Source organism: Taudactylus pleione, unplaced genomic scaffold, assembly GCF_031769625.1.
Source record: "Taudactylus pleione unplaced genomic scaffold, aTauple2 ptg001975l, whole genome shotgun sequence".
Lineage (NCBI taxonomy): Eukaryota > Metazoa > Chordata > Amphibia > Anura > Myobatrachidae > Taudactylus > Taudactylus pleione.
This window is the reverse complement of record NW_028286371.1, coordinates 235,603-257,500: the sequence shown is the minus strand read 5'-3', so window position 1 is coordinate 257,500 and position 21,898 is coordinate 235,603. Positions and strand designations below refer to the sequence as shown.

General features: G+C 33.2%; 14 non-coding genes across 14 annotated transcripts; 1 reads left to right on the top strand and 13 right to left on the bottom strand.

Annotated features, from left to right (window-relative positions):
- Positions 1-320: 320 nt before the first annotated feature.
- TRNAT-UGU (transfer RNA threonine (anticodon UGU)) lies at positions 321-393 on the bottom strand. The gene has a single exon. It is a non-coding gene; the product is annotated as a tRNA-Thr (tRNA).
- Positions 394-1,534: 1,141 nt separating this feature from the next.
- TRNAI-AAU (transfer RNA isoleucine (anticodon AAU)) lies at positions 1,535-1,608 on the bottom strand. Its single transcript has one exon. It is a non-coding gene; the product is annotated as a tRNA-Ile (tRNA).
- Positions 1,609-3,310: 1,702 nt separating this feature from the next.
- On the top strand, positions 3,311-3,383 carry TRNAT-UGU (transfer RNA threonine (anticodon UGU)). The gene has a single exon. It is a non-coding gene; the product is annotated as a tRNA-Thr (tRNA).
- A 3,196-nt stretch (positions 3,384-6,579) lies between these two features.
- Positions 6,580-6,652, bottom strand: TRNAT-UGU (transfer RNA threonine (anticodon UGU)). Its single transcript has one exon. It is a non-coding gene; the product is annotated as a tRNA-Thr (tRNA).
- Positions 6,653-7,884: 1,232 nt separating this feature from the next.
- On the bottom strand, positions 7,885-7,957 carry TRNAT-UGU (transfer RNA threonine (anticodon UGU)). The gene has a single exon. It is a non-coding gene; the product is annotated as a tRNA-Thr (tRNA).
- A 1,234-nt stretch (positions 7,958-9,191) lies between these two features.
- On the bottom strand, positions 9,192-9,264 carry TRNAT-UGU (transfer RNA threonine (anticodon UGU)). The gene has a single exon. It is a non-coding gene; the product is annotated as a tRNA-Thr (tRNA).
- Positions 9,265-11,819: 2,555 nt separating this feature from the next.
- TRNAT-UGU (transfer RNA threonine (anticodon UGU)) lies at positions 11,820-11,892 on the bottom strand. Its single transcript has one exon. It is a non-coding gene; the product is annotated as a tRNA-Thr (tRNA).
- Positions 11,893-13,126: 1,234 nt separating this feature from the next.
- TRNAT-UGU (transfer RNA threonine (anticodon UGU)) lies at positions 13,127-13,199 on the bottom strand. Its single transcript has one exon. It is a non-coding gene; the product is annotated as a tRNA-Thr (tRNA).
- Positions 13,200-14,431: 1,232 nt separating this feature from the next.
- TRNAT-UGU (transfer RNA threonine (anticodon UGU)) lies at positions 14,432-14,504 on the bottom strand. Its single transcript has one exon. It is a non-coding gene; the product is annotated as a tRNA-Thr (tRNA).
- A 1,234-nt stretch (positions 14,505-15,738) lies between these two features.
- TRNAT-UGU (transfer RNA threonine (anticodon UGU)) lies at positions 15,739-15,811 on the bottom strand. Its single transcript has one exon. It is a non-coding gene; the product is annotated as a tRNA-Thr (tRNA).
- Positions 15,812-17,043: 1,232 nt separating this feature from the next.
- On the bottom strand, positions 17,044-17,116 carry TRNAT-UGU (transfer RNA threonine (anticodon UGU)). Its single transcript has one exon. It is a non-coding gene; the product is annotated as a tRNA-Thr (tRNA).
- Positions 17,117-18,364: 1,248 nt separating this feature from the next.
- Positions 18,365-18,437, bottom strand: TRNAT-UGU (transfer RNA threonine (anticodon UGU)). The gene has a single exon. It is a non-coding gene; the product is annotated as a tRNA-Thr (tRNA).
- A 1,232-nt stretch (positions 18,438-19,669) lies between these two features.
- TRNAT-UGU (transfer RNA threonine (anticodon UGU)) lies at positions 19,670-19,742 on the bottom strand. The gene has a single exon. It is a non-coding gene; the product is annotated as a tRNA-Thr (tRNA).
- Positions 19,743-20,976: 1,234 nt separating this feature from the next.
- TRNAT-UGU (transfer RNA threonine (anticodon UGU)) lies at positions 20,977-21,049 on the bottom strand. The gene has a single exon. It is a non-coding gene; the product is annotated as a tRNA-Thr (tRNA).
- Positions 21,050-21,898: the final 849 nt, after the last annotated feature.

Sequence of the window (21,898 nt, the reverse complement as noted above, 5' to 3'; positions counted from 1 at the left end):
TAACATAACTTAACCAAGTGGCTCCATAGCTTTAAATGCTCTTTTTAAAGTTAAATAATTGGAAATCTCTTATATTTATTTTATAATGATGGTGAATAACCATGCTGGGAGTTTCAGTTTGAAGGAAATTGGTCCAATAAAAGAAAACACAAATGTTTTCAAATATGCTCTTGAAACCATTCAATAGGTTAGACTGAATGCGATCTGTGTCTTTCCAATTTGGCTATACATCATCTTCTCATTTAGCATACTAAAGCAGACTATTGCAATATAGGTTGCTGCAAATTAAGTTTTAGCAGCAGAAACAATAATGACACATTAGGCCCCAGTGAGATTTGAACTCACGACCCCTGGTTTACAAGACCAGTGCTCTAACCCCTGAGCTATGGAGCCACTTGGTTAAGTTATTTTATACACATTTTGGTGTCTGGTTGAGGATGGAAATTGATATACAGCAAATTTCAAATCTTTTCTGGTAAATGTACTTTTTTCAATTACAATTGTTGTGTTTATGGTCATCTTAAGGTTCTTCAAGATTGCATTGCATAGAGCAGATTTCATCTTGTGCAATTGATACCAATATTTTGAATATAGTTGCCAATAGATATAACTGAAGGCTGATTTGAACATGTAAGCATATATACTCTACACGTGCAAGCACACTCAGGGTAATGACCACTAATGACTACAAATAACTCTATAAAGATGTCCGGATTTAACATTTTGAAATAATTCTACCCTATGGATCCTAAAGTTGGAAAGCCATGGAAAGTATGACCAATTTTGGATCTCTATTATGTACACACCACACTAACATAAAACAGCTCATTTTAAAATGCATTTAAATGTAATGGTGAGCACTTTGGACTTTGAATCTAGTAATCTGATTTCAAATCTTGGTGGGACCTAACTTTGTTCAATTTCCTTAAAGTTGAATATTAGGAAAGCTTATCTATATTTAAAGTTTGTATAAATCCCATCATCTTCAGTGTTTTTTTTACTCCAAACTAATTTTGAAGCTGTTTCAAATCAGTTTTCAACTGGAGAGATGTTTGTCAAACATTTGGAAATAGGAAAAGTTGCAATAAGAATGCAGTGATCCATCACTTGTGCTATGGTTTTAAGATATTCTGGTTTTAAGAATTTTCTTCTTCAGTGTGCACTAATGAGAGTAAAGGTCTGTTCTTCTTCTCTTCTTAAAACTTAGTCCCCCATAGTAGATTCAATCACCAAATAAATGTCCTGATTGATTAATTAGCTTTAGCATTTCTTAGATTTGCCATATTGCTATATTTGAGAAAAAGTTTTCTATGTATGCCATATAGAGAAATGCTGCATCAGCCAAAGGATGACATTTTTGTTTATTCCTAACATGGATTTAAAAATTCTCTGTTTTGTATGTGTCTATGATGTTCTCTAGCAAGTTTCAAGGGCTGCTAACTGTAGCCAATGCATTCATCCCACACTTCATGCACTTTGCCGCTGGATAAAATCCCTTCTTGGCATTTCTTGTAGGACAACAAGAAAAAGCACATGGCCCGTATGGGGATCGAACACATGACCTTGGCGTTATTAGCACCACGCTCTAACCAACTGAGCTAACCGGCCAAACATAAAAGCATCAGCAAACACAAAAATGCCAAATGTACCTAAAACAGGAGAACATTCAGTATTTCAAAGATCAGCAATATTGAGTAGAGGAAGACTCTCTAATAATGGGTTCCATGGTGTAATGGTGAGCACTTTGGACTTTGAATCCAGTATTCTGATTTCAAATCTTGGTGAGACCTAACATTGTTCAATTTCCTTAAAGTTGAATTTTAGGATAGCTTATCTATATTTAAACTTTGTATAAATCCCATCATCTTCAATGGTTTTTTTACTCCAAACTAATTTTTAAGCTGTTTCAAATCAGTTTTCAACTGGAGAGATGTTTGTCAAACATTTGGAAATAGGAAAAGTTGCAATAAGAATGCAGTGATCCATCACTTGTGCTATGGTTTTAAGATATTCTGGTTTTAAGAATTTTCTTCTTCAGTGTGCACTAATGAGAGTAAAGGTCTGTTCTTCTTCTCGTCTTAAAACTGCTAAAACTTAATTTGCAGCAACCTATATTGCAATAGTCTGCTTTAGTATGCTAAATGAGAAGATGATGAATACACACTTGTATAGCCAAATTGGAAAGACACATATCGCATTCAGTCTAACCTATTGACTGGTTTCAAGAGCATATTTGAAAACATTTGTGTTTTCTTTTATTGGACCAATTTCCTTCAAACTGAAACTCCCAGCATGGTTATTCACCATCATTATAAAATAAATATAAGAGATTTCCAATTATTTAACTTTAAAAAGAGCATTTAAAGCTATGGAGCTACTTGGTTAAGTTATGTTATACACATTTTGGTGTCTGGTTGAGGATGGAAATTGATATACAGCAAATTTCAAATCTTTTCTGGTAAATGTACTTTTTTCAATTACAATTGTTGTGTTTATGGTCATCTTAAGGTTCTTCAAGATTGCATTGCATAGAGCAGATTTCATCTTGTGCAATTGATACCAATATTTTGAACATAGGTGTCAATAGATATAACTGAAGGCTGATTTGAACATGTAAGCATATATACTCTACACGTGCAAGCACACTCAGGGTAATGACCACTAATGACTACAAATAACTCTATAAAGATGTCCGGATTTAACATTTTCAAATAATTCTACCCTATGGATCCTAAAGTTGGAAAGCCATGGAAAGTATGACCAATTTTGGATCTCTATTATGTACACACCACAATAACATAAAACAGCTCATTTTAAAATGCATTTAAATAATTTGATTCAAAGTGTCTCCCAGGTATGCCTCAATTATAGATATTGCATATATATCAGAATAGGCCATTTGAAAAGGATTCAACATCACAATAAATAGAACCAAGAGAATGAAAACAGTATACATAAGCCTACATTTTTAATTGTCATATTAGTGCTAAAGTATAATGAAAACCAAAGTTGAAGTGTTCCTTTATAAGGCAGGATGATAAAATCTTTTGTTTTATGTTAACCTGGACTCTCTCCTACAGCTCGTTAAGAAGTAAAGTAATACATTCCTAGTCCATTATAGATGACTACAACTACTTTGCCAATTTTATGTGACTGTCTTGATGCAATCTTGAAGAACCTTAAGATGACCATAAACACAACAATTGTAATTGAAAAAAGTACATTTACCAGAAAAGATTTGAAATTTGCTGTATATCAATTTCCATCCTCAACCAGACACCAAAATGTGTATAAAATAACTTAACCAAGTGGCTCCATAGCTCAGGGGTTAGAGCACTGGTCTTGTAAACCAGGGGTCGTGAGTTCAAATCTCACTGGGGCCTAATGTGTCATTATTGTTTCTGCTGCTAAAACTTAATTTGCAGCAACCTATATTGCAATAGTCTGCTTTAGTATGCTAAATGAGAAGATGATGTATAGCCAAATTGGAAAGACACATATCGCATTCAGTCTAACCTATTGACTGGTTTCAAGAGCATATTTGAAAACATTTGTGTTTTCTTTTATTGGACCAATTTCCTTCAAACTGAAACTCCCAGCATGGTTATTCACCATCATTATAAAATAAATATAAGAGATTTTCAAATGTTTTACTTTAAAAAGAGCATTTAAAGCTATGGAGCCACTTGGTTAAGTTATGTTATACACATTTTGGTGTCTGGTTGAGGATGGAAATTGATATACAGCAAATTTCAAATCTTTTCTGGTAAATGTACTTTTTTCAATTACAATTGTTGTGTTTATGGTCATCTTAAGGTTCTTCAAGATTGCATTGCATAGAGCAGATTTCATCTTGTGCAATTGATACCAATATTTTGAACATAGGTGCCAATAGATATAACTGAAGGCTGATTTGAACATGTAAGCATATATACTCTACACGTGCAAGCACACTCAGGGTAATGACCACTAATGACTACAAATAACTCTATAAAGATGTCCGGCTATAACATTTTGAAATAATTCCACCCTATGGATCCTAAAGTTGGAAAGCCATGGAAAGTATGACCAATTTTGGATCTCTATTATGTACACACCACAATAACATAAAACAGCTCATTTTAAAATGCATTTAAATAATTTGATTCAAAGTGTCTCCCAGGTATGCCTCAATTATAGATATTGCATATATATCAGATTAGGCCATTTGAAAAGGATTCAACATCACAATAAATAGAACCAAGAGAATGAAAACAGTATACATAAGCCTACATTTTTAATTGTCATATTAGTGCTAAAGTATAATGAAAACCAAAGTTGAAGTGTTCCTTTATAAGGCAGGAGGATTAAATATTTTGTTTTATGCTTACCTGGCCTCTCTCCTACAGCTCGTTAAGAAGTAAAGTAATACATTCCTAGTCCATTATAGATGACTACAACTACTTTGCCAATTTTATGTGACTGTCTTGATGCAATCTTGAAGAACCTTAAGATGACCATAAACACAACAATTGTAATTGAAAAAAGTACATTTACCAGAAAAGATTTGAAATTTGCTGTATATCAATTTCCATCCTCAATCAGACACCAAAATGTGTATAAAATAACTTAACCAAGTGGCTCCATAGCCTAGGGGTTAGAGCACTGGTCTTGTAAACCAGAGGTTGTGAGTTCTCACTGGGGCCTAATGCGTCATTATTGTTACTCCTGCTAAAACTTAATTTGCAGCAACCTATATTGCAATAGTCTGCTTTAGTATGCTAAATGAGAAGATGATGAATACACACACTTGTATAGCCAAATTGGAAAGACACATATCGCATTCAGTCTAACCTATTGACTGGTTTCAAGAGCATATTTGAAAACATTTGTGTTTTCTTTTATTGGACCAATTTGCTGTATATCAATTTCCATCCTCAACCAGACACCAAAATGTGTATAACATAACTTAACCAAGTAGCTCCATAGCTTTAAATGCTCTTTTTAAAGTTAAATAATTGGAAATCTCTTATATTTATTTTATAATGATGGTGAATAACCATGCTGGGAGTTTCAGTTTGAAGGAAATTGGTCCAATAAAAGAAAACACAAATGTTTTCAAATATGCTCTTGAAACCAGTCAATAGGTTAGACTGAATGCGATATGTGTCTTTCCAATTTGGCTATACAAGTGTGTATTCATCATCTTCTCATTTAGCATACTAAAGCAGACTATTGCAATATAGGTTGCTGCAAATTAAGTTTTAGCAGGAGTATTGTTACGCATGACGCATTAGGACCCAGTGAGATTTGAACTCACAACCTCTGGTTTACAAGACCAGTGCTCTAACCCCTAGGCTATGGAGCCACTTGGTTAAGTTATTTTATACACATTTTGGTGTCTGATTGAGGATGGAAATTGATATACAGCAAATTTCAAATCTTTTCTGGTAAATGTACTTTTTTCAATTACAATTGTTGTGTTTATGGTCATCTTAAGGTTCTTCAAGATTGCATCAAGACAGTCACATAAAATTGGCAAAGTAGTTGTAGTCATCTATAATGGACTAGGAATGTATTACTTTACTTCTTAACGAGCTGTAGGAGAGAGGCCAGGTTAGCATAAAACAAAATATTTAATCCTCCTGCCTTATAAAGGAACACTTCAACTTTGGTTTTCATTATACTTTAGCACTAATATGACAATTAAAAATGTAGGCTTATGTATACTGTTTTCATTCTCTTGGTTCTATTTATTGTGATGTTGAATCCTTTTCAAATGGCCTAATCTGATATATATGCAATATATATAATTGAGGCATACCTGGGAGACACTTTGAATCAAATTATTTAAATGCATTTTAAAATGAGCTGTTTTATGTTATTGTGGTGTGTACATAATAGAGATCCAAAATTGGTCATACTTTCCATGGCTTTCCAACTTTAGGATCCATAGGGTGGAATTATTTCAAAATGTTATAGCCGGACATCTTTATAGAGTTATTTGTAGTCATTAGTGGTCATTACCCTGAGTGTGCTTGCACGTGTAGAGTATATATGCTTACATGTTCAAATCAGCCTTCAGTTATATCTATTGGCACCTATGTTCAAAATATTGGTATCAATTGCACAAGATGAAATCTGCTCTATGCAATGCAATCTTGAAGAACCTTAAGATGACCATAAACACAACAATTGTAATTGAAAAAAGTACATTTACCAGAAAAGATTTGAAATTTGCTGTATATCAATTTCCATCCTCAACCAGACACCAAAATGTGTATAACATAACTTAACCAAGTGGCTCCATAGCTTTAAATGCTCTTTTTAAAGTAAAACATTTGAAAATCTCTTATATTTATTTTATAATGATGGTGAATAACCATGCTGGGAGTTTCAGTTTGAAGGAAATTGGTCCAATAAAAGAAAACACAAATGTTTTCAAATATGCTCTTGAAACCAGTCAATAGGGTAGACTGAATGCGATATGTGTCTTTCCAATTTGGCTACACAAGTGTGTGTATTCATCATCTTCTCATTTAGCATACTAAAAGGTTGCTGCAAATTAAGTTTTAGCAGCAGTAACAATAATGACACATTAGGCCCCAGTGAGATTTGAACTCACGACCCCTGGTTTACAAGACCAGTGCACTCACCCCTGAGCTATGGAGCCACTTGGTTAAGTTATTTTATACACATTTTGGTGTCTGGTTGAGGATGGAAATTGATATACAGCAAATTTCAAAACTTTTCTGGTAAATGTACTTTTATCAATTACAATTGTTGTGTTTATGGTCATCTTAAGGTTCTTCAAGATTGCATCAAGACAGTCACATAAAATTGGCAAAGTAGTTGTAGTCATCTATAATGGACTAGGAATGTATTACTTTACTTCTTAACGAGCTGTAGGAGAGAGGCCAGGTTAACATAAAACAAAACATTTAATCCTCCTGCCTTATAAAGGAACACTTCAACTTTGGTTTTCATTATACTTTAGCACTAATATGACAATTAAAAATGTAGGCTTATGTATACTGTTTTCATTCTCTTGGTTCTATTTATTGTGATGTTGAATCCTTTTCAAATGGCCTAATCTGATATATATGCAATATCTATAATTGAGGCATACCTGGGAGACACTTTGAATCAAATTATTTAAATGCATTTTAAAATGAGCTGTTTTATGTTATTGTGGTGTGTACATAATAGAGATCCAAAATTGGTCATACTTTCCATGGCTTTCCAACTTTAGGATCCATAGGGTGGAATTATTTCAAAATGTTATAGCCGGACATATTTATAGAGTTATTTGTAGTCATTAGTGGTCATTACCCTGAGTGTGCTTGCACGTGTAGAGTATATATGCTTACATGTTCAAATCAGCCTTCAGTTATATCTATTGGCACCTATGTTCAAAATATTGGTATCAATTGCACAAGATGAAATCTGCTCTATGCAATGCAATCTTGAAGAACCTTAAGATGACCATAAACACAACAATTGTAATTGAAAAAAGTACATTTACCAGAAAAGATTTGAAATTTGCTGTATATCAATTTCCATCCTCAACCAGACACCAAAATGTGTATAACATAACTTAACCAAGTGGCTCCATAGCTTTAAATGCTCTTTTTAAAGTAAAACATTTGAAAATCTCTTATATTTATTTTATAATGATGGTGAATAACCATGCTGGGAGTTTCAGTTTGAATTAAATTGGTCCAATAAAAGAAAACACAAATGTTTTCAAATATGCTCTTGAAACCAGTCAATAGGGTAGACTGAATGCGATATGTGTCTTTCCAATTTGGCTACACAAGTGTGTGTATTCATCATCTTCTCATTTAGCATACTAAAAGGTTGCTGCAAATTAAGTTTTAGCAGCAGTAACAATAATGACACATTAGGCCCCAGTGAGATTTGAACTCACGACCCCTGGTTTACAAGACCAGTGCTCTAACCCCTGAGCTATGGAGCCACTTGGTTAAGTTATTTTATACACATTTTGGTGTCTGGTTGAGGATGGAAATTGATATACAGCAAATTTCAAATCTTTTCTGGTAAATGTACTTTTATCAATTACAATTGTTGTGTTTATGGTCATCTTAAGGTTCTTCAAGATTGCATCAAGACAGTCACATAAAATTGGCAAAGTAGTTGTAGTCATCTATAATGGACTAGGAATGTATTACTTTACTTCTTAACGAGCTGTAGGAGAGAGGCCAGGTTAACATAAAACAAAACATTTAATCCTCCTGCCTTATAAAGGAACACTTCAACTTTGGTTTTCATTATACTTTAGCACTAATATGACAATTAAAAATGTAGGCTTATGTATACTGTTTTCATTCTCTTGGTTCTATTTATTGTGATGTTGAATCCTTTTCAAATGGCCTATTCTGATATATATGCAATATCTATAATTGAGGCATACCTGGGAGACACTTTGAATCAAATTATTTAAATGCATTTTAAAATGAGCTGTTTTATGTTAGTGTGGTGTGTACATAATAGAGATCCAAAATTGGTCATACTTTCCATGGCTTTCCAACTTTAGCATCAATAGGGTAGAATTATTTCAAAATGTTAAACCGGACATCTTTATAGAGTTATTTGTAGTCATTAGTGGTCATTACCCTGAGTGTGCTTGCACGTGTAGAGTATATATGCTTACATGTTCAAATCAGCCTTCAGTTATATCTATTGGCACCTATGTTCAAAATATTGGTATCAATTGCACAAGATGAAATCTGCTCTATGCAATGCAATCTTGAAGAACCTTAAGATGACCATAAACACAACAATTGTAATTGAAAAAAGTACATTTACCAGAAAAGATTTGAAATTTGCTGTATATCAATTTCCATCCTCAACCAGACACCAAAATGTGTATAACATAACTTAACCAAGTGGCTCCATAGCTTTAAATGCTCTTTTTAAAGTAAAACATTTGAAAATCTCTTATATTTATTTTATAATGATGGTGAATAACCATGCTGGGAGTTTCAGTTTGAAGGAAATTGGTCCAATAAAAGAATACACAAATGTTTTCAAATATGCTCTTGAAACCAGTCAATAGGTTAGACTGAATGCGATATGTGTCTTTCCAATTTGGCTATACATCATCTTCTCATTTAGCATACTAAAGCAGACTATTGCAATATAGGTTGCTGCAAATTAAGTTTTAGCAGCAGAAACAATAATGACACATTAGGCCCCAGTGAGATTTGAACTCACGACCCCTGGTTTACAAGACCAGTGCTCTAACCGCTGAGCTATGGAGCCACTTGGTTAAGTTATTTTATACACATTTTGGTGTCTGGATGAGGATGGAAATTGATATACAGCAAATTTCAAATCTTTTCTGGTAAATGTACTTTTTTCAATTACAATTGTTGTGTTTATGGTCATCTTAAGGTTCTTCAAGATTGCATCAAGACAGTCACATAAAATTGGCAAAGTAGTTGTAGTCATCTATAATGGACTAGGAATGTATTACTTTACTTCTTAACGAGCTGTAGGAGAGAGTCCAGGTTAACATAAAACAAAAGATTTTATCATCCTGCCTTATAAAGGAACACTTCAACTTTGGTTTTCATTATACTTTAGCACTAATATGACAATTAAAAATGTAGGCTTATGTATACTGTTTTCATTCTCTTGGTTCTATTTATTGTGATGTTGAATCCTTTTCAAATGGCCTATTCTGATATATATGCAATATCTATAATTGAGGCATACCTGGGAGACACTTTGAATCAAATTATTTAAATGCATTTTAAAATGAGCTGTTTTATGTTAGTGTGGTGTGTACATAATAGAGATCCAAAATTGGTCATACTTTCCATGGCTTTCCAACTTTAGGATCCATAGGGTAGAATTATTTGAAAATGTTAAATCCGGACATCTTTATAGAGTTATTTGTAGTCATTAGTGGTCATTACCCTGAGTGTGCTTGCACGTGTAGAGTATATATGCTTACATGTTCAAATCAGCCTTCAGTTATATCTATTGACACCTATGTTCAAAATATTGGTATCAATTGCACAAGATGAAATCTGCTCTATGCAATGCAATCTTGAAGAACCTTAAGATGACCATAAACACAACAATTGTAATTGAAAAAAGTACATTTACCAGAAAAGATTTGAAATTTGCTGTATATCAATTTCCATCCTCAACCAGACACCAAAATGTGTATAACATAACTTAACCAAGTAGCTCCATAGCTTTAAATGCTGTTTTTAAAGTTAAATAATTGGAAATCTCTTATATTTATTTTATAATGATGGTGAATAACCATGCTGGGAGTTTCAGTTTGAAGGAAATTGGTCCAATAAAAGAAAACACAAATGTTTTCAAATATGCTCTTGAAACCAGTCAATAGGTTAGACTGAATGCGATATGTGTCTTTCCAATTTGGCTATACAAGTGTGTATTCATCATCTTCTCATTTAGCATACTAAAGCAGACTATTGCAATATAGGTTGCTGCAAATTAAGTTTTAGCAGGAGTATTGTTACGCATGACGCATTAGGCCCCAGTGAGATTTGAACTCACAACCTCTGGTTTACAAAATAAGTGCTCTAACCCCTAGGGTATGGAGCCACTTGGTTAAGTTATTTTATACACATTTTGGTGTCTGATTGAGGATGGAAATTGATATACAGCAAATTTCAAATCTTTTCTGGTAAATGTACTTTTTTCAATTACAATTGTTGTGTTTATGGTCATCTTAAGGTTCTTCAAGATTGCATCAAGACAGTCACATAAAATTGGCAAAGTAGTTGTAGTCATCTATAATGGACTAGGAATGTATTACTTTACTTCTTAACGAGCTGTAGGAGAGAGGCCAGGTTAGCATAAAACAAAATATTTAATCCTCCTGCCTTATAAAGGAACACTTCAACTTTGGTTTTCATTATACTTTAGCACTAATATGACAATTAAAAATGTAGGCTTATGTATACTGTTTTCATTCTCTTGGTTCTATTTATTGTGATGTTGAATCCTTTTCAAATGGCCTAATCTGATATATATGCAATATCTATAATTGAGGCATACCTGGGAGACACTTTGAATCAAATTATTTAAATGCATTTTAAAATGAGCTGTTTTATGTTATTGTGGTGTGTACATAATAGAGATCCAAAATTGGTCATACTTTCCATGGCTTTCCAACTTTAGGATCCATAGGGTGGAATTATTTCAAAATGTTATAGCCGGACATCTTTATAGAGTTATTTGTAGTCATTAGTGGTCATTACCCTGAGTGTGCTTGCACGTGTAGAGTATATATGCTTACATGTTCAAATCAGCCTTCAGTTATATCTATTGGCACCTATGTTCAAAATATTGGTATCAATTGCACAAGATGAAATCTGCTCTATGCAATGCAATCTTGAAGAACCTTAAGATGACCATAAACACAACAATTGTAATTGAAAAAAGTACATTTACCAGAAAAGATTTGAAATTTGCTGTATATCAATTTCCATCCTCAACCAGACACCAAAATGTGTATAACATAACTTAACCAAGTGGCTCCATAGCTTTAAATGCTCTTTTTAAAGTAAAACATTTGAAAATCTCTTATATTTATTTTATAATGATGGTGAATAACCATGCTGGGAGTTTCAGTTTGAAGGAAATTGGTCCAATAAAAGAAAACACAAATGTTTTCAAATATGCTCTTGAAACCAGTCAATAGGTTAGACTGAATGCGATATGTGTCTTTCCAATTTGGCTATACAAGTGTGTGTATTCATCATCTTCTCATTTAGCATACTAAAAGGTTGCTGCAAATTAAGTTTTAGCAGCAGTAACAATAATGACACATTAGGCCCCAGTGAGATTTGAACTCACGACCCCTGGTTTACAAGACCAGTGCACTCACCCCTGAGCTATGGAGCCACTTGGTTAAGTTAATTTATACACATTTTGGTGTCTGGTTGAGGATGGAAATTGATATACAGCAAATTTCAAAACTTTTCTGGTAAATGTACTTTTTTCAATTACAATTGTTGTGTTTATGGTCATCTTAAGGTTCTTCAAGATTGCATCAAGACAGTCACATAAAATTGGCAAAGTAGTTGTAGTCATCTATAATGGACTAGGAATGTATTACTTTACTTCTTAACGAGCTGTAGGAGAGAGGCCAGGTTAACATAAAACAAAATATTTAATCCTCCTGCCTTATAAAGGAACACTTCAACTTTGGTTTTCATTATACTTTAGCACTAATATGACAATTAAAAATGTAGGCTTATGTATACTGTTTTCATTCTCTTGGTTCTATTTATTGTGATGTTGAATCCTTTTCAAATGGCCTATTCTGATATATATGCAATATCTATAATTGAGGCATACCTGGGAGACACTTTGAATCAAATTATTTAAATGCATTTTAAAATGAGCTGTTTTATGTTAGTGTGGTGTGTACATAATAGAGATCCAAAATTGGTCATACTTTCCATGGCTTTCCAACTTTAGCATCAATAGGGTAGAATTATTTCAAAATGTTAAACCGGACATCTTTATAGAGTTATTTGTAGTCATTAGTGGTCATTACCCTGAGTGTGCTTGCACGTGTAGAGTATATATGCTTACATGTTCAAATCAGCCTTCAGTTATATCTATTGACACCTATGTTCAAAATATTGGTATCAATTGCACAAGATGAAATCTGCTCTATGCAATGCAATCTTGAAGAACCTTAAGATGACCATAAACACAACAATTGTAATTGAAAAAAGTACATTTACCAGAAAAGATTTGAAATTTGCTGTATATCAATTTCCATCCTCAACCAGACACCAAAATGTGTATAACATAACTTAACCAAGTGGCTCCATAGCTTTAAATGCTCTTTTTAAAGTAAAACATTTGAAAATCTCTTATATTTATTTTATAATGATGGTGAATAACCATGCTGGGAGTTTCAGTTTGATGGAAATTGGTCCAATAAAAGAATACACAAATGTTTTCAAATATGCTCTTGAAACCAGTCAATAGGTTAGACTGAATGCGATATGTGTCTTTCCAATTTGGCTATACATCATCTTCTCATTTAGCATACTAAAGCAGACTATTGCAATATAGGTTGCTGCAAATTAAGTTTTAGCAGCAGAAACAATAATGACACATTAGGCCCCAGTGAGATTTGAACTCACGACCCCTGGTTTACAAGACCAGTGCTCTAACCCCTGAGCTATGGAGCCACTTGGTTAAGTTATTTTATACACATTTTGGTGTCTGGTTGAGGATGGAAATTGATATACAGCAAATTTCAAATCTTTTCTGGTAAATGTACTTTTTTCAATTACAATTGTTGTGTTTATGGTCATCTTAAGGTTCTTCAAGATTGCATCAAGACAGTCACATAAAATTGGCAAAGTAGTTGTAGTCATCTATAATGGACTAGGAATGTATTACTTTACTTCTTAACGAGCTGTAGGAGAGAGTCCAGGTTAACATAAAACAAAAGATTTTATCATCCTGCCTTATAAAGGAACACTTCAACTTTGGTTTTCATTATACTTTAGCACTAATATGACAATTAAAAATGTAGGCTTATGTATACTGTTTTCATTCTCTTGGTTCTATTTATTGTGATGTTGAATCCTTTTCAAATGGCCTATTCTGATATATATGCAATATCTATAATTGAGGCATACCTGGGAGACACTTTGAATCAAATTATTTAAATGCATTTTAAAATGAGCTGTTTTATGTTAGTGTGGTGTGTACATAATAGAGATCCAAAATTGGTCATACTTTCCATGGCTTTCCAACTTTAGGATCCATAGGGTAGAATTATTTGAAAATGTTAAATCCGGACATCTTTATAGAGTTATTTGTAGTCATTAGTGGTCATTACCCTGAGTGTGCTTGCACGTGTAGAGTATATATGCTTACATGTTCAAATCAGCCTTCAGTTATATCTATTGGCACCTATGTTCAAAATATTGGTATCAATTGCACAAGATGAAATCTGCTCTATGCAATGCAATCTTGAAGAACCTTAAGATGACCATAAACACAACAATTGTAATTGAAAAAAGTACATTTACCAGAAAAGATTTGAAATTTGCTGTATATCAATTTCCATCCTCAACCAGACACCAAAATGTGTATAACATAACTTAACCAAGTGGCTCCATAGCTTTAAATGCTCTTTTTAAAGTAAAACATTTGAAAATCTCTTATATTTATTTTATAATGATGGTGAATAACCATGCTGGGAGTTTCAGTTTGAAGGAAATTGGTCCAATAAAAGAAAACACAAATGTTTTCAAATATGCTCTTGAAACCAGTCAATAGGTTAGACTGAATGCGATATGTGTCTTTCCAATTTGGCTATACAAGTGTGTGTATTCATCATCTTCTCATTTAGCATACTAAAAGGTTGCTGCAAATTAAGTTTTAGCAGCAGTAACAATAATGACACATTAGGCCCCAGTGAGATTTGAACTCACGACCCCTGGTTTACAAGACCAGTGCACTCACCCCTGAGCTATGGAGCCACTTGGTTAAGTTAATTTATACACATTTTGGTGTCTGGTTGAGGATGGAAATTGATATACAGCAAATTTCAAAACTTTTCTGGTAAATGTACTTTTTTCAATTACAATTGTTGTGTTTATGGTCATCTTAAGGTTCTTCAAGATTGCATCAAGACAGTCACATAAAATTGGCAAAGTAGTTGTAGTCATCTATAATGGACTAGGAATGTATTACTTTACTTCTTAACGAGCTGTAGGAGAGAGGCCAGGTTAACATAAAACAAAATATTTAATCCTCCTGCCTTATAAAGGAACACTTCAACTTTGGTTTTCATTATACTTTAGCACTAATATGACAATTAAAAATGTAGGCTTATGTATACTGTTTTCATTCTCTTGGTTCTATTTATTGTGATGTTGAATCCTTTTCAAATGGCCTATTCTGATATATATGCAATATCTATAATTGAGGCATACCTGGGAGACACTTTGAATCAAATTATTTAAATGCATTTTAAAATGAGCTGTTTTATGTTAGTGTGGTGTGTACATAATAGAGATCCAAAATTGGTCATACTTTCCATGGCTTTCCAACTTTAGCATCAATAGGGTAGAATTATTTCAAAATGTTAAACCGGACATCTTTATAGAGTTATTTGTAGTCATTAGTGGTCATTACCCTGAGTGTGCTTGCACGTGTAGAGTATATATGCTTACATGTTCAAATCAGCCTTCAGTTATATCTATTGACACCTATGTTCAAAATATTGGTATCAACTGCACAAGATGAAATCTGCTCTATGCAATGCAATCTTGAAGAACCTTAAGATGACCATAAACACAACAATTGTAATTGAAAAAAGTACATTTACCAGAAAAGATTTGAAATTTGCTGTATATCAATTTCCATCCTCAACCAGACACCAAAATGTGTATAACATAACTTAACCAAGTGGCTCCATAGCTTTAAATGCTCTTTTTAAAGTAAAACATTTGAAAATCTCTTATATTTATTTTATAATGATGGTGAATAACCATGCTGGGAGTTTCAGTTTGAAGGAAATTGGTCCAATAAAAGAATACACAAATGTTTTCAAATATGCTCTTGAAACCAGTCAATAGGTTAGACTGAATGCGATATGTGTCTTTCCAATTTGGCTATACATCATCTTCTCATTTAGCATACTAAAGCAGACTATTGCAATATAGGTTGCTGCAAATTAAGTTTTAGCAGCAGAAACAATAATGACACATTAGGCCCCAGTGAGATTTGAACTCACGACCCCTGGTTTACAAGACCAGTGCTCTAACCCCTGAGCTATGGAGCCACTTGGTTAAGTTATTTTATACACATTTTGGTGTCTGGTTGAGGATGGAAATTGATATACAGCAAATTTCAAATCTTTTCTGGTAAATGTACTTTTTTCAATTACAATTGTTGTGTTTATGGTCATCTTAAGGTTCTTCAAGATTGCATCAAGACAGTCACATAAAATTGGCAAAGTAGTTGTAGTCATCTATAATGGACTAGGAATGTATTACTTTACTTCTTAACGAGCTGTAGGAGAGAGTCCAGGTTAACATAAAACAAAAGATTTTATCATCCTGCCTTATAAAGGAACACTTCAACTTTGGTTTTCATTATACTTTAGCACTAATATGACAATTAAAAATGTAGGCTTATGTATACTGTTTTCATTCTCTTGGTTCTATTTATTGTGATGTTGAATCCTTTTCAAATGGCCTAATCTGATATATATGCAATATCTATAATTGAGGCATACCTGGGAGACACTTTGAATCAAATTATTTAAATGCATTTTAAAATGAGCTGTTTTATGTTATTGTGGTGTGTACATAATAGAGATCCAAAATTGGTCATACTTTCCATGGCTTTCCAACTTTAGGATCCATAGGGTGGAATTATTTCAAAATGTTATAGCCGGACATCTTTATAGAGTTATTTGTAGTCATTAGTGGTCATTACCCTGAGTGTGCTTGCACGTGTAGAGTATATATGCTTACATGTTCAAATCAGCCTTCAGTTATATCTATTGGCACCTATGTTCAAAATATTGGTATCAATTGCACAAGATGAAATCTGCTCTATGCAATGCAATCTTGAAGAACCTTAAGATGACCATAAACACAACAATTGTAATTGAAAAAAGTACATTTACCAGAAAAGATTTGAAATTTGCTGTATATCAATTTCCATCCTCAACCAGACACCAAAATGTGTATAACATAACTTAACCAAGTGGCTCCATAGCTTTAAATGCTCTTTTTAAAGTAAAACATTTGAAAATCTCTTATATTTATTTTATAATGATGGTGAATAACCATGCTGGGAGTTTCAGTTTGAAGGAAATTGGTCCAATAAAAGAAAACACAAATGTTTTCAAATATGCTCTTGAAACCAGTCAATAAGGTAGACTGAATGCGATATGTGTCTTTCCAATTTGGCTATACAAGTGTGTGTATTCATCATCTTCTCATTTAGCATACTAAAAGGTTGCTGCAAATTAAGTTTTAGCAGCAGTAACAATAATGACACATTAGGCCCCAGTGAGATTTGAACTCACGACCCCTGGTTTACAAGACCAGTGCACTCACCCCTGAGCTATGGAGCCACTTGGTTAAGTTATTTTATACACATTTTGGTGTCTGGTTGAGGATGGAAATTGATATACAGCAAATTTCAAAACTTTTCTGGTAAATGTACTTTTATCAATTACAATTGTTGTGTTTATGGTCATCTTAAGGTTCTTCAAGATTGCATCAAGACAGTCACATAAAATTGGCAAAGTAGTTGTAGTCATCTATAATGGACTAGGAATGTATTACTTTACTTCTTAACGAGCTGTAGGAGAGAGGCCAGGTTAACATAAAACAAAACATTTAATCCTCCTGCCTTATAAAGGAACACTTCAACTTTGGTTTTCATTATACTTTAGCACTAATATGACAATTAAAAATGTAGGCTTATGTATACTGTTTTCATTCTCTTGGTTCTATTTATTGTGATGTTGAATCCTTTTCAAATGGCCTATTCTGATATATATGCAATATCTATAATTGAGGCATACCTGGGAGACACTTTGAATCAAATTATTTAAATGCATTTTAAAATGAGCTGTTTTATGTTATTGTGGTGTGTACATAATAGAGATCCAAAATTGGTCATACTTTCCATGGCTTTCCAACTTTAGCATCAATAGGGTAGAATTATTTCAAAATGTTAAACCGGACATCTTTATAGAGTTATTTGTAGTCATTAGTGGTCATTACCCTGAGTGTGCTTGCACGTGTAGAGTATATATGCTTACATGTTCAAATCAGCCTTCAGTTATATCTATTGGCACCTATATTCAAAATATTGGTATCAATTGCACAAGATGAAATCTGCTCTATGCAATGCAATCTTGAAGAACATTAAGATGACCATAAACACAACAATTGTAAATGAAAAAAGTACATTTACCAGAAAAGATTTGAAATTTGCTGTATATCAATTTCCATCCTCAACCAGACACCAAAATGTGTATAACATAACTTAACCAAGTGGCTCCATAGCTTTAAATGCTCTTTTTAAAGTTAAATAATTGGAAATCTCTTATATTTATTTTATAATGATGGTGAATAACCATGCTGGGAGTTTCAGTTTGAAGGAAATTGGTCCAATAAAAGAAAACACAAATGTTTTCAAATATGCTCTTGAAACCAGTCAATAGGTTAGACTGAATGCGATATGTGTCTTTCCAATTTGGCTATACAAGTGTGTGTATTCATCATCTTCTCATTTAGCATACTAAAGCAGACTATTGCAATATAGGTTGCTGCAAATTAAGTTTTAGCAGGAGTAACAATAATGACGCATTAGGCCCCAGTGAGATTTGAACTCACAACCTCTGGTTTACAAGACCAGTGCTCTAACCCCTAGGCTATGGAGCCACTTGGTTAAGTTATTTTATACACATTTTGGTGTCTGATTGAGGATGGAAATTGATATACAGCAAATTTCAAATCTTTTCTGGTAAATGTACTTTTTTCAATTACAATTGTTGTGTTTATGGTCATCTTAAGGTTCTTCAAGATTGCATCAAGACAGTCACATAAAATTGGCAAAGTAGTTGTAGTCATCTATAATGGACTAGGAATGTATTACTTTACTTCTTAACGAGCTGTAGGAGAGAGGCCAGGTTAGCATAAAACAAAATATTTAATCCTCCTGCCTTATAAAGGAACACTTCAACTTTGGTTTTCATTATACTTTAGCACTAATATGACAATTAAAAATGTAGGCTTATGTATACTGTTTTCATTCTCTTGGTTCTATTTATTGTGATGTTGAATCCTTTTCAAATGGCCTAATCTGATATATATGCAATATCTATAATTGAGGCATACCTGGGAGACACTTTGAATCAAATTATTTAAATGCATTTTAAAATGAGCTGTTTTATGTTATTGTGGTGTGTACATAATAGAGATCCAAAATTGGTCATACTTTCCATGGCTTTCCAACTTTAGGATCCATAGGGTGGAATTATTTCAAAATGTTATAGCCGGACATCTTTATAGAGTTATTTGTAGTCATTAGTGGTCATTACCCTGAGTGTGCTTGCACGTGTAGAGTATATATGCTTACATGTTCAAATCAGCCTTCAGTTATATCTATTGGCACCTATGTTCAAAATATTGGTATCAATTGCACAAGATGAAATCTGCTCTATGCAATGCAATCTTGAAGAACCTTAAGATGACCATAAACACAACAATTGTAATTGAAAAAAGTACATTTACCAGAAAAGATTTGAAATTTGCTGTATATCAATTTCCATCCTCAACCAGACACCAAAATGTGTATAACATAACTTAACCAAGTGGCTCCATAGCTTTAAATGCTCTTTTTAAAGTAAAACATTTGAAAATCTCTTATATTTATTTTATAATGATGGTGAATAACCATGCTGGGAGTTTCAGTTTGAAGGAAATTGGTCCAATAAAAGAAAACACAAATGTTTTCAAATATGCTCTTGAAACCAGTCAATAGGTTAGACTGAATGCGATATGTGTCTTTCCAATTTGGCTATACAAGTGTGTGTATTCATCATCTTCTCATTTAGCATACTAAAAGGTTGCTGCAAATTAAGTTTTAGCAGCAGTAACAATAATGACACATTAGGCCCCAGTGAGATTTGAACTCACGACCCCTGGTTTACAAGACCAGTGCACTCACCCCTGAGCTATGGAGCCACTTGGTTAAGTTAATTTATACACATTTTGGTGTCTGGTTGAGGATGGAAATTGATATACAGCAAATTTCAAAACTTTTCTGGTAAATGTACTTTTTTCAATTACAATTGTTGTGTTTATGGTCATCTTAAGGTTCTTCAAGATTGCATCAAGACAGTCACATAAAATTGGCAAAGTAGTTGTAGTCATCTATAATGGACTAGGAATGTATTACTTTACTTCTTAACGAGCTGTAGGAGAGAGGCCAGGTTAACATAAAACAAAATATTTAATCCTCCTGCCTTATAAAGGAACACTTCAACTTTGGTTTTCATTATACTTTAGCACTAATATGACAATTAAAAATGTAGGCTTATGTATACTGTTTTCATTCTCTTGGTTCTATTTATTGTGATGTTGAATCCTTTTCAAATGGCCTATTCTGATATATATGCAATATCTATAATTGAGGCATACCTGGGAGACACTTTTAATCAAATTATTTAAATGCATTTTAAAATGAGCTGTTTTATGTTAGTGTGGTGTGTACATAATAGAGATCCAAAATTGGTCATACTTTCCATGGCTTTCCAACTTTAGCATCAATAGGGTAGAATTATTTCAAAATGTTAAACCGGACATCTTTATAGAGTTATTTGTAGTCATTAGTGGTCATTACCCTGAGTGTGCTTGCACGTGTAGAGTATATATGCTTACATGTTCAAATCAGCCTTCAGTTATATCTATTGACACCTATGTTCAAAATATTGGTATCAATTGCACAAGATGAAATCTGCTCTATGCAATGCAATCTTGAAGAACCTTAAGATGACCATAAACACAACAATTGTAATTGAAAAAAGTACATTTACCAGAAAAGATTTGAAATTTGCTGTATATCAATTTCCATCCTCAACCAGACACCAAAATGTGTATAACATAACTTAACCAAGTGGCTCCATAGCTTTAAATGCTCTTTTTAAAGTTAAATAATTGGAAATCTCTTATATTTATTTTATAATGATGGTGAATAACCATGCTGGGAGTTTCAGTTTGAAGGAAATTGGTCCAATAAAAGAATACACAAATGTTTTCAAATATGCTCTTGAAACCAGTCAATAGGTTAGACTGAATGCGATATGTGTCTTTCCAATTTGGCTATACATCATCTTCTCATTTAGCATACTAAAGCAGACTATTGCAATATAGGTTGCTGCAAATTAAGTTTTAGCAGCAGAAACAATAATGACACATTAGGCCCCAGTGAGATTTGAACTCACGACCCCTGGTTTACAAGACCAGTGCTCTAACCCCTGAGCTATGGAGCCACTTGGTTAAGTTATTTTATACACATTTTGGTGTCTGGTTGAGGATGGAAATTGATATACAGCAAATTTCAAATCTTTTCTGGTAAATGTACTTTTTTCAATTACAATCGTTGTGTTTATGGTCATCTTAAGGTTCTTCAAGATTGCATCAAGACAGTCACATAAAATTGGCAAAGTAGTTGTAGTCATCTATAATGGACTAGGAATGTATTACTTTACTTCTTAACGAGCTGTAGGAGAGAGGCCAGGTTAGCATAAAACAAAATATTTAATCCTCCTGCCTTATAAAGGAACACTTCAACTTTGGTTTTCATTATACTTTAGCACTAATATGACAATTAAAAATGTAGGCTTATGTATACTGTTTTCATTCTCTTGGTTCTATTTATTGTGATGTTGAATCCTTTTCAAATGGCCTAATCTGATATATATGCAATATCTATAATTGAGGCATACCTGGGAGACACTTTGAATCAAATTATTTAAATGCATTTTAAAATGAGCTGTTTTATGTTATTGTGGTGTGTACATAATAGAGATCCAAAATTGGTCATACTTTCCATGGCTTTCCAACTTTAGGATCCATAGGGTGGAATTATTTCAAAATGTTATAGCCGGACATCTTTATAGAGTTATTTGTAGTCATTAGTGGTCATTACCCTGAGTGTGCTTGCACGTGTAGAGTATATATGCTTACATGTTCAAATCAGCCTTCAGTTATATCTATTGGCACCTATGTTCAAAATATTGGTATCAATTGCACAAGATGAAATCTGCTCTATGCAATGCAATCTTGAAGAACCTTAAGATGACCATAAACACAACAATTGTAATTGAAAAAAGTACATT